This window comes from Kogia breviceps, chromosome 12 (genome assembly GCF_026419965.1).
Source record: "Kogia breviceps isolate mKogBre1 chromosome 12, mKogBre1 haplotype 1, whole genome shotgun sequence".
NCBI lineage: Eukaryota > Metazoa > Chordata > Mammalia > Artiodactyla > Physeteridae > Kogia > Kogia breviceps.
Window position 1 is genome coordinate 78,188,244 of NC_081321.1, and position 13,674 is coordinate 78,201,917.

Sequence of the window (13,674 nt, forward strand, 5' to 3'; positions counted from 1 at the left end):
ATATATTGAATACTTCATATGCCCCAGGCACCATGACAAGCCATTTTACATATATCAATCTGTTTCATCCTCACAAAGCCCTACCAGATAGTTGTTATTATGGCCATGTGATAGGTTAGGAAACTAAGGTTTATCGTGATTAAACACCTTCCATAGGTTGCATGGCTAATAAGTAGTGCAGATCTAACCCAGATCTGTCTAACTCCAGAGCCTATGAGATTAACCAGTGACAGGTGGATGCTAATGTATCACAGACTCTTCTCTCTCTCTTGAACTTCTTCAAAGCCGTGGAAATGTGAGCCAAAAATTTTACATCCAGTAAAACTGACTTTCAAGTATTTATACTAGAATAGAATGGAGTTAACTAAGAAAGGGTTCTTGAAGAAGACGAGTCTTGTCTTTTAAAAAAAGTACAAGATTTGAATTAAAAGAGTGAAGAATATTCTTGATAGGGGACAGCAGAATGGCCAACAAGCTGGAGTTGTCCTGGGGCACATGACTGGGGAGGTATGCCTGGTGGCCAGTTAATAAGAGGCTGAGGATACTTATCAGGGTACGATTATACACACATTCCCTCCACTTTTATTTGCATTATCATAATCACTCAAAAATATCCATTTATTTTGCTGTAGAAGGTCTGCGTGTTTGCTATGCCATTGTTTTTCTTCTTACCCTGGTCAAGACCTCTTTGACTTCTCTGAGCCACAACCTAGGAATTGGGCACTCCATTATTTATTTATTTATTTATTTTTTGGTGGGCTGAGGATGCATGGATGGGTAGTGGGAAAGAGCTTACCTGGAGCTGTGTGTAGCCTTTGTTGGAGGAATTTGATTCTGCTCTCTTCTCTGAGGTTCTGTACAGGGTTCATTCCCTAACAGGTATTTAAAAAGACAAAATTCACCTCCCACCCCTGATACTGTTTACAAATTTCCATATCCTTTCCTAGTCTCAGCCCAAATGTATATCTGCTTGCAATCTGTTTACATGGCTTTCTCTTCCGCTAGACTCCTTTACAGAAGGCTCCTTAAAGAAGGAAGGGGCTGTCTTAATAATTCTTACATCTCTACAGCCTATCACAGAACAGGCTCACAGAACAGGTACTCAGTACATGTTTAACAAATGAATGAATGATGTTAAAACCATATTGGGACTTCCCTGGTGGCACAGTGGTTAAGAATCTGCCTGCCAGTGCAGGGGACAGAGGTTCAAGCCCTGGTCCGGGAAGATCCCACATGCCGCGGAGCAACTAAGCCCATGCGCCACAACTACTGAGCCTGCGCTCTAGAGCCCGTGCTCCTCAACAAGAGAAGCCACTGCAGTGAGAAGCCTGCGCACCACGATGAAGAGTAGCCCCCGCTCGCCGCAACTAGAGAAAGCTCGCACGCAGCAACGAAGACCCAACGCAGCCAAAAATTAATTAATTAATTAATTTTAAAAACACACATATTGTAGCCTGCTCCTTTCCATCGACAAAAAGTTTTCTATATTTTTACATGGCCTTAACAATTACCTTTATTGCTGCTTATATGGACATCTAGTTGATATATTTTATCATTTAACCATCCCTTCAAGTTGTCATTTGAGTTGTTTCTACTCTTTAGAAATTCTTTGTGAGTTAGTAAGTAGGGATATGACTTGATATAAACAAAGATTTAGAGGAGGATAATATGAATGTGGTTGGTCAAATGGTCCAGTTGTAGGGAGGCCAGTTAGGAAGCTCACTTCAGTTACACAAAATGGTGCTGATGAGGTGGCCAAGGCCAGGATTAGAATGGTAGTTGTGGAAATGGAAAGGGAGAAACAGTTTCTGCATCTACTGCTAAAGCTGGAAAGATGTAATCATGGGTTTATCCCTATTGGGGGCTAAATATATGACAGACACTGGGGACATTGTTCTGTGTTGAAGGGCATTGTTTTAGCACCACGGACAGCTCCTGGGTTGTCAGGCAGGGGCTCTGGGTGGTATGGGGCCATTATCGCTGTCTGATGGCTCCTTTTAATAAAATGCAATAAATAGGGCTTCCCTGGTGGTGCAGTGGTTGTGAGTCCGCCTGCCGATGCAAGGGACACAGGTTCTTGCCCCTGTCTGGGAGGATCCCACATGCCGCGGAGCGGCTGGGCCCATGAGCCATGGCCGCTGAGCCTGCGCGTCCGGAGCCTGCGCTCCGCAACGGGAGAGGCCACAACAGTGAGAGGCCTGCGTACTGAAGAAAAAAAAAAAAAAGCAATAAATAACATTGATCACATACTCAGTGAAAACTTTACATGCATTAAGGTATTTAATTGTCATAAGGAAGCAGGCACAGAAAGGACCCCAAAGTCAGACGGATGGCAAGTAAGGCAGAGCTAATTTCTGAACCTAGGTGTTCTGGCTTCAAAATCTATTACACCATATTTTAAAAGAAGATTACAAATAAATATGATAAATTATATGACAGAAAAATCACAAAAGAGGGCTATCTGAACTACACAGTGAAGGAAAAGGAAGGGAGGAGTATTCTGGGAAATTTTCCCAGAGAAGAGAACACTGGAACTAACTTTTGAAGGATGAATGGGATTTAAATAGAGAAGATAGCTAATAGGCTACCTGAAGCCCTGTGTTGAGAAGGGTTCCGAGGCCAGATCCAAGCTCAGCAAAAAGACTCCTGTGATCAATTAACAAAAGAGGTAGAGAATGATAGGAGACCTGAGCTAGGATGGTATGTGGGCCAAATAATGAAGGACCTTGGATGTAAGTTAAGAAGTTTACACATTTTCCCTAAAAACTATGAGAAACCACCAAAGAGTTTTAAGAAAGATGTGGCAGGATAAAATTTGCATTTTAGGAAAAGCATCCTAAGATGTCCTAATACCTAATGTAATGAACAAAAACTAGCTCAGAGAGAAGGCAACACGTTCATCCTAGATAAGGTGGGAATAGGGGCAAAGAGACCACATCCACTCTATAATAGTTACAAAAAGATCTGATTGGAGCCGCCTTTATTAAACAAGAGTGAGATGAAAAGAAATTACATGGTGACCATGTAAATACGGTACAGTCAAACAAGGGAGGGATGGGGAGGAAGGAAGGTAATAGGTGAATTATGAAGAAACCAGTCTGGAAGAAAACATAACACCAAGATACAGGAGATCCCCAGGGAGTGTATTGCACAAAAAGACCTTAATAAGAAAATGAATCTGAGAAAATAAGATCTCAAAATTGAGATGATAACATGACAGAGGGAGAATAAAGAGATTTCAGAGCTAAGGAAATGAATCAAGAACTGAAACAACACCATTATATATCTAATACATAAATTAGAAATGCCAAAGTAACAGGAAAGACATGATTGAAAATTGAATTAATGGCATGGATAAAAGGCTTGAGATAATTATGGCAAATACAAAGGGAAAACGCAGAGGGAGTAAAGCAATTAGGAAGAAGATAATAAGAAGATAATAGAACCAAGAGACAATCAAACATAAGGATAATTGGTCTCCCTAACTGTTGTAAAAAATCCAATAAATGCAACAAAATATTCATTCAGAAACACAATACAGGGACGTTTTTCCTAAATTGAAGGAAGAACTGAATCTGCAGAGGAAATTTTCCACTGTATACCAAGGGAAAAAAACTGCTTTGAACAAACATCAAGATATAGCCTGGTTGTTACTAATTTTCTAGGGGAAATAATTATTTAGACATTGGGCAGAAAAGGCAAATCATCCATGGAGGTGGAGGTGAGTAGGGGTGGAATCAAGCTGGATACAAACATTTCCAAACAGCCTCAATGCCAGAAGACAATAAAACAATGTCTAGAGAGTTTGGAGAGAAAAAAGAATGAGCTAGGAATATTACACCTAGCCACAGGTAGATTCTCATGCATGAAAGAACAGAGTAAAATACCCATGAGTCTTTCTTAAAAAATAAAAATCTAACCAATCAGGACCAAAAAATAAATTTTTAGAAAAAAAATCAGGAACAGAAGACACCAAGGTAAGAATTAAAAGTAAAAGAGCCTGGGACTTCCCTGGTGGCACAGTGGCTAAGAGGCTGCGCTCTCAACACAGGGGGCCCGGGTTTGATTCCTGGTCTGGGAACTAGATCGCACATGCGTGCTGCAAATAAGAGTTCACATGCCACAACTAAGGAGCCAGTGAGCCGCAACCAAGTCCCCACGCAAGCAAATAAATAAATATATATTTTTTTAATGTGGCTGGTTCTAATTGAGATGTGCTAAAACACACAATGGATTAAAAAAAAAAGTAAAAGAGCCTGATGATGGACAGGTAAGCTATTTACATACAGAACTAAGACAAAGAACTGATGGAATTCTAGCTATGGAACAAAACGTACATGTTACGAATCCTGACAAAGTAAAAATAATAGAAAGATTTTACAAATCAGGAGGTGGGAGAAGGAGAGAGGGAAGAAGTAAAATGCTAATTACCTCATCTTTCACCTGCAGGGAACCAACAGCCATCATCTAAAACTGAAGCATAAATCAAGAGCAATATTGTAACTACAACTCCTTAATGATTTCCTAACTTTTTTCTTAACCTCAGGAATGTCTTATAAAACACTTCTCCCATGGTGGGGATAAAAAGTTATCTGAAACTGAATTACTTCAGTTTAATTTTAGTTTTTTCTTCTGTAAAAGTCAAACTTAAATTCAGTACTTCAATTAAAATAACTTTGGTAACTAATCATAAAATACTCTCTCTCCATCTCTCTGTCTCTCTCTCATCTTCCAGTTTTATATATAAATAAGAGACCTTGAATTATGTTATTATTTCTGGGTGGTGAGATGTTTTTCCAGTTTTATTGACATATAATTGACATATAACACTGTATTAGTTTAAGGTGTACAACATATTGATTTTATATATATATATTGCAAAATGATTATCACAATAAGTTTAGATAACACCACCTCACATAGTTATAATGGCATGATTTCCTTCTTTTATGGGTGGTGAGATTTTGAGGAATGTGCTGCTTTTATTCTTTGTACCTTTCTGTATCACCTGAAATTTTTGGTAAGGAACAGGTATTTTTATTTAAAAATAATTACCTTTTTATCATAAATGAATATGGCTGCTCTATATGACTGGACATGGAAAGATGTCCGTGACATACTGCTGAATGAAAATATTGCTGGTTTCAAAACTGTATCTGCAGTATATTGTCATTTAGGTAAAACCTACATAACATACATGCCAATATAAAAGTCTGAAAAGACAAACACCAAAATGTTAACAGTACTTATCTCTGAAGTTGGGATAAAGAATTAAGAGAAGGGCTTCTAATTTCAGTATCATTAAAATAATCTTTTAAACTGAAAATGAAACACAGATACAAACAGGAAGCAAATGTGCAGCTTTTTAAGTTACTAAGGCGAACATCCTTGTAACCACCGCCCAAGTCAACAAATATAACCTTGTCAGTAACCCAGAAACCCCTCTGGTGCCCCATCCCCTTTCCTCCCCACAAAAAAATAATATTATCCTGACTTTTTTTTTTTTTTTTTTTTTTTTTCGGTATGCGGGCCTCTCACTGTTGTGGCCTCTCCCATTGCGGAGCACAGCGGCCATGGCTCACGGGCCCAGCCGCTCCGCGGCATGTGGGATCTTCCCGGACCGGGGCACGAACCCGTTTCCCCTGCATCGGCAGGCGGACTCTCAACCACTGCGCCACCAGGGAAGCCCTATCCTGACTTTTAAAGTACTAATATCCTTACATTTCTTTATGGTTTTATCACTCAAGTACACATGTTCTTAAAAACACTTTGATATGTTGTTTGTCTCTTTTAATCTACAGATTCCTCCTCCATTCCTTTCCTTTCCTACATCAGTTGAAAAACCCTGGGGCATTTGTCTTGAGTTTTCCACAGTCTGGATTTGGCTGCTTTGCACATTACGGTGCACTTTAATTTGTTCCTCTGTCCTCTGTATTTCCTACAGAATGGCAACTGGATCCACATTCTCTTTGGCAAGACAACAGGTGGGGTTGCGCTTTTATCAAGAGGCATAGCATGTCTGCTTGTCTCTCTTTGGGTGATGTTAGCAGCAATTGATCAATACCTCAATCCGTTGACTTTATAAGGACTGCAAAATATTTCTACATACCTCAATAAAAATAAGAACTATAAAGAAATGATTTGGGGGGAATTCCCTGGAGGTCCAGTAGTTAGGACTCCACGCTTCTACTGCAGGGGGCACAGGTTCGATTCCTGGTTGGGGAACTAAGATCCCACAAAAAGGTTTCTAGTTCTACATTTCTTTCTCATCCATTACTTGAAATGCTTTTATATAGAGATAATTTCCCCCATTGGTTACCCAGTGTTACAATTTATACAGAAAAGGCAAGATAATTGCTTGACTCTGCTTTCTTTACTGGTTCTCAAGATAAATGAATTGGTTCCCTATCATCTTCTGAAAGTAATAAATTATTTTTAATATTTATATGAATTAATTGTTTAAACATATTTGGTGGATTTTAATCAATTGCAATTATTAACCTTTCTGAAGGTTTCATCTCTGGCCAGTAATATCCTCTTCAATTCAGCTTCTGAGATTTCTTTTTTTTTTTTTTTGCCATGTCCCTAGAAGTATTTGATATCTTCCTCGCTATCAGGTATGACAGAATGTGCCAGGCTCAACTGGTACATTTTCTGTCCCAGATAGGAATCATCTATTTCTCTGAGACTGAACCATTTCTCCAAGAAGCCTTAATTTAATTGAGTGGTAAACTGCATTTCAAGACCACAATATTGGTACTAGGCATGTTCCATGTTTCTGCCTTGCTCACAAAGTTTAGGCCTCTGGATGTATATGATTTATACATAGCTTTATAGTCTTAGCTCTGTCCCCTGAAGAGGCCTAAAATCTATATACAATCTATAGATTACAGGCTATATATACATAAGTCATGTAGACTAAAGACTCAATCTCCGCTTAACTCTCGGCTCTTTTTCCCTTCTCTACTGTCTACCTCCACAGTTTCTCTTCAAGGCAATGTCCTATCCTGAAAAGGATCCCTGGCCTGGTCAGTTCTGAGAATCTGTAAAGGTTACACTGCTCCAGTTCTTTCCACTTTTACTGCGAACCCACTCCATTCTCCTGCTACCGGAGTTGGCGGATCTCTTCCCTGTTACAGCTGCTTTTCTCAAATTAGCGTGCCATGCTTTCTAGTGAACATATGTTGACTATTTGGGATTCCCCTGCTCTTAGATCCATCAGATGTCCCCCTGCTTCCCCCTGCTTTCTCTGCACAGATGTCGATACCACGCAGGTCTTCATGTTCACAGGTTTTGGATTTAGCCATCTAGTTTCTCTACCTGTCTGTAGGTGGCAATTCAGAGAAATTTCAAACGCTATACTGCAGCTACCATTATCCCAGGTCATTATATTTTACTATATTTTTACTAAGGCTATGTTTAGACCATTATGTTTTCTGGGACGGAGTGGGGGGGAAGCAACAATATTTCCATTTGGGGAAGGAAGAAAAGAAAAGGTAAATCTGACTGCATTGTACTGTTTGGCTTTGGGGGAATTAAACAGATACAATCAGCTGGTATGCACTAGTACAGCTGTACCATTGTTAAAGTATTTAAATACTTCCATTTCAACTAGTAAGTACCACTAGTCCAGCCCCGAGTTCTCCTACCTTGAATGTTCCTACCCTATGTACCCCAGATCTGAAGAGTTAATGTCTGTTACAGGAAGGGTTCTTCAGGATCCTGTTCCAGCTCACTGGCTGGTCGGTCAGTGTCCAGGCTGCACTGTTGGTTAAATATCTTGACTATGACCTCTGGGCAGGCTACACAGTATGTGGGAGATGAGAGAGAGGATGACGAGGGTGTGTGCCTCAGCTGAATAATTCAACCAGCATGTCTTAAGCATTTCCTATGTGCTAGGCACTATGCTAGGCCAAGAGGGTAAAAAGACAGTAAGACAAAGGTCATGCCATTGAGGAGCCCACAATGTACTGTGCCCTGGGGCCACTGAGAGGATGCCAGTTTTGCCATATTGGGGTACAGACTTCAGTCCCTGAGCAGAAATGAGAGGAGCAAGAAAAGTGCAGACCCAAGGTTCTTACTTAAGCCATCACCTTAACAAGCTCAAATCTCTCCACCTTTGTTTTTTTGTTTGTTTTGCAGTATGCGGACGCGCAGACCCAGCGGGCATGGCCCGCGGGACCCTCCCAGACCGGGGCACGAACTCGTGCCCCCCGCACCGGCAGGTGGACTCCCAACCACTGCGCCACCAGGGAAGCCCCTCTCCACCTTTGGAACAGTGACTGCCATGAAAGCCTGGGCAGCTAATTAAAACACATGGTAGATAAGCTGGGCAGGGAACAGTCCTTGTACACAATGAATCAAGCAGCCTCCTTAGACACAAAAACCTGTATCCTTATCTATAGAGTGAATCGGTTATTTAACAATTCATGTTCTGTGTCCTAATTGGACTAGCAATGGTTTCTTTGAATACGGAGGAAAAAGAGACCTGGAGTAAAGGCAGGCTGGAAGCATAGTGTTTGTCTAAATAATTACAACATTTTTTTCTTAAGAAAGACTTTTACGCTCAGGAATGCAATGCATTGAGAAGATGCTTTAATTTTTGTTTGCCCAGTTACTGAAAGCACAAATCTCTTGGAGGAAAAAAAAAAAAAAAATTAAATAGGACTAGCTACTCACTGTCAGAGCCCCAAAAGCATCCTGAAGGAAAAAAAATTACCTGACACCTTCATTTCCCCAGTCAATAAATTCCAGTTGATCCCATGTATTAAGCAAATACATATTAAGCACCTGCTATGTGTCAAGTGTAGTCCCTACTATTACCAAATTCCACTTTACCCATCAGGTAAGTTAATATGCAGAAATCACTGGTGTGAAGCTCAGCCTTGCTTCTGTAGAAGAGGTATAGAAATTCAATGTTTCCCACAGTGGAGGTAATACTTAAACAGGAACCAGACATATATTGTGAGTAGGACATTATTGTTTATACCTTCAGTTGGGGCTTCTGAGAGAATGAACACAGTCATAGCAGTTTGATTAGTCTGTAGGAGTTTATGATACATTTGGGAACCCTCTGTTTCCAAAGCAGAAGAATCAGACCCTATAAATTATCAGCTGACAAAATGAGAACGTTACATTGGCAGCTGCTACCATTAACTTCTAGTAATACAGTGGTTTGCAAGATGGGAAGGGGATGTATCAAAAATCTTGGTGGGGTGGCAGAGGGAAATAAAAGGAACATTTTCAAATTACACATCCCCTCTAAATAAGAGATTTTTATATGGAAACGGTTATGAGCATAGGCTTTGGAGACAGAATGCCTAAATTCAAATCCTGGCTCTAATACTTATTAGTTGTGTGACTTTATATAAAATTGTGTAACCACTACATGATTCACTTTTTCCATCTGTAAAATGGGAACGATGACATTTGTAGTATGGGAATTAACATGTGAATGGGAATTAACATGGGAATTAACATAGCTGAAGTCCTTAGAAAAGTGCCTCCCTCTCAGGTCCCTTTCTACTGCTGCCTCTTGCTGACCTAAGCTGACCGTATAGGGAGTGCCCCAAGCCTCAGACCATTATAGAATCAAGAGAAGGAAGGAATCTTGGAGGCTATCTGCTCTTATTCATTCTGGAATTTTCTCTCTCAAATCTTGGCCAAGTTATCTGGCCCCCACTTGACCACACTGAAAACGCTTGCTCCATCTTGGGACATTTGAAAGGTTTCTCTTGCACTGCGCCGAGGTCTGTCTCCTCTGGCTGTTGCTCTGTCTGTTGGAATCAGAGGTAACAAGGTTATTAATATCCCTTTAAGTAAGGGAGGACAGCTAATGGTGCACAGTTAAGCCTGCGGGCCGACTGCATGGATGGAGTCTCAGCTTCCCATTTGACTGGTTGTGTGATCTTGGGCAACTTTATCTTTCTGTGCCGCCGATTCCTCATTTGCACAATGGACATGCTGATACTACCAATTTCCTAAGGCTGTTGTGAGGATGGAATGAAATACCATATTTAAGGAACGTGGTTCTTAAGACTCAATAAATGTCATCAACACTGATGCTGTTAATATCCCTCTCAGGCATTTGCTTCTTCAGGCTAAGCATCCCTATTTCCTTCACTTGTTCCTGATACAATTCCCAATATACCCTCTCAGCCCTCCCCTCTGAGCAAGCTCCAGTCACCAGTAATCCAGCGTTCCTCTCCAGTGTCCAGCTCCAGTAATCCTCTTTAACTGTATCCCCAGTATGGAGCCCAGGACTCTGGTGGGTTCCTGTCCACAAAGACCAGGGTGAGCCATCCTCTCCCTTGTTTGGTTGTTTGTTCATCCACTGATTCATTCACAAATGATTTTAAGCATTTATATTTTTATAAATGGATCCTAAGGAGAACTGGCTTTTTTAGTGAGCACATCATGGTCTTGACTCACACTGAATGCACAGTGGACCCGATCAAGGGTTGGGAAATATTTTCAACTTTGCAGTCCATACCAGCTCTGCTGCAATTACTCAGCTCTGCTGTTGTAGTATGAAAGCAGCCACAGACAATATGTAAAACTTTATTTACAAAAACAGTCTACTGGCTGAATTTGGCTGATGAGCCATAGTTTACCAACTTCTGAACTAACACATATAATATAAATAAGTCTTGTTTACCATATGATCCAGTAATTCCAGTTCTGGGTAGTTACCCAAAGAAAATGAAGTCTCAAAAAGATACCTGCATGCAGCTCAATATGAAAAAAACCCAAACAACTCAATCAAAAAATGGGCAGAAGATCTAAATAGACATTTCACCAAAGAAGACATACAGATGGCCAAGAGGCACAGGAAAAGATGCTCAACATCACTAATCTTTAGAGAAACACAAATCAAAACTACAATGAGGCATCACCTCACACTGGTCAGAATGGCCATCATCAAAAAATCTACAAATAAATGCTGGAGAGGGTGTGGAGAAAAGGGAATCCTCTTGCACTGTTGGTGGGAATGTAAATTGGTACAGCCGCTATGGAGGACAGTATGGTGATTCCTTAAAAAACCAAAAGTAGAGCTACCATATGATCCAGCAATCCCACTCCTGGGCATATATTCAGAGAAAACCATAATTTGAAAGGATACATGCACACCAATGTTCATTGCAGCACTATTTACAATAGCCAGAACATGGAAGCAGCCTAAATATCCATCAATGGAGGAATGGATAAAGAAGACAAGGTATCAAAAAAAAAAAAAAAAGATGTGATACATATATACTTTGGAATACTACTCAGCTACAAAAAAGAATGAAATAATGCCATTTGCAGCAACATGGATGGACCTAGAGATTATCATACTAAGTGAAGTTAAGTCAGAGGAAGACAAATATCATATGATATCGCTTATATATGGAATCTAAAAAAATGGTACAAATGAACCTATTTACAAAACAGAAACTGAGTCACAAATGTAAAAAACAAACTTATGGTTACCAAGGGGGAAGGAGGGTATAAATTGGGAGATTGGGATTGACAGGTACACACTACTATATATAAAAGATAACTAATAAGAACCTACTGTATAGCACAGGAAACTCTATTCAGTGCTCTGTAATGACCTATATGGGAATGGAGTCTAGAAGAGAGTGGATATGTGTATACGTACAGCTGATTCACTTTGCTGTATAGCAGAAACTAACACAACACTGTAAATCAACTATACGACAATAAGGAAATTAATTTTTTTAAAAAAAGTATCTGCACCACCATGTTCATTGCAGCATTATTTACAACAGCCAAGAAGACATGGAAACAACCTAAGTGTCCATTGATGGATGAATGGATAAATAAAATATTCCATTATACACACACACACACACACAATGGAATATTATTCAGCCATTTAAAAAGGAAAGAAATTTTGCCATTTGAAAAAACATGGATGGACCTTGAGGACATTTTGCTAGGTAACATAAGTCAGACAGAGAAAGACAAATACTCTATGCTCTCACTTATATGTAGAATCTTAAAAAAACAAAAAAACAAACTCATAGGTACAGAGAACAGATTGATGGTTGCCAGAGGTGGGGAGTTGGGTGATGGGTGAAATGGGTAAAGGTGGTTAAAAGGTACAAACTCCTAGTTACAAGATAAATAAGATGTGAGGATGTTATGTACAGCATGGTGACTAGTGAACAATACTGTTTTGTGTATTAGAAAGTTGCTAAGAAAGTAGACCTTAGAAGCTCTCATCACACACACAAAAAATTGTAACTATTTGTGGTGATGGATGTTAGCTAAACTCATTGTGTTGATTGTTTCATAATACTTACATAAATCATTATGTTGTGCCCCTACAACTAATATAATGTTATGTCAATAGTATCTTGGTAAAAAAAATAATTTTTTACATGTCTTTTCCCCACCTCTCACCCGCTGCCCGGCTTGTGTAGCTGCTTATTTTTGTTGTTGCTTTGTTTTGTTTTTTAACACACATGCAAGGTCTTTCATTGACCTCTCTTCAGCTTTATTTTGTTGGACCTGGTCCATTCTACATCCTGCCAAGATCCGAGCCCTGATTTTGCCACTGTGCAAAGTAAACCACTATCTCTCTTCACTTTGTAACATCTGCCAATAGTGCCTTATATATATATATTCATCCAAGTACTTGATTAAAATTTTCAACTGGAAAGATCTGGGGACAGGTTCTTAAAGCATGCAATAAGTAATCTCCCTCCTTGTTAACTCTGCTGTGTCCTCCAGAATTTAGCCTGGTTTCAGCTTCCAGAAAGTTATTCTTACAACTCCCCTCCCTTCCCAAGCCTTCCTGCCCAGACTGAGGAGGACGCCCATAATTAGTCTGTGTTATCCAGCGAAATAGAACCAATAGGATACCTATCTATCTATCTATTGACCAATCAAGATTTACTTTAAGAATTGTCTCCTATGATTATGGAGGCTGAGAAGTCCAAGATCTGCAATCAGCAAGCTTGAGACTCAGGAAAGTTGATGGTGTATTTCTACTCTGAGTCTAAAGGCCTGAGAACCAGGAGAGCCAGTGATGTCCATTCCAGTCTGAGTCTGAGTCCAAGTCCAAAGGCAGAAGGAAACTAACATCCCAGCCTAAAGACAGGCAGAGAGAGAATTCTTTCTTAGCCTTTTCTTCTATTCAGGCTTTCAGCAGATTGAATTAGATGAAGCCCACTCACGATGGGGAAGGCCGTCTGCTTTACTCAGTCTACCGATTCAGATGATAATCTCACCCAGAAACACCCCCACAGATACTTCCAGAACAATGTTTCAACAAACGTCTGGGTTCCCCACGGCCCAGTCAAATTGATCCATAAAATTAACCATCATGATGCCCTTTGAATTTGGCCCATAATACGCTACACATACCTCCACCACAGCCCTATGACTGCTCTATAATTGTATCTCCCCAACTAGACTACATGCTCCATCTCAGGGCACAGCACAGAGTCAGTACTCAATGATTGCTGGTAGAATGAATGAATGAATGAATGAATGCGTGGCTTTGTGTATGTGTCTTCCTTAGCTTCTTCCCTTCATCAAAAATTACTTCTCTCTTAGTAAGTCAGATAGAAAGGACAAATATCATATGATATTGCTTATATGTGGAATCTAAAAAAATGGTACAAATGAACTTATTTACAAAACAGAAACATTCAAAGACTT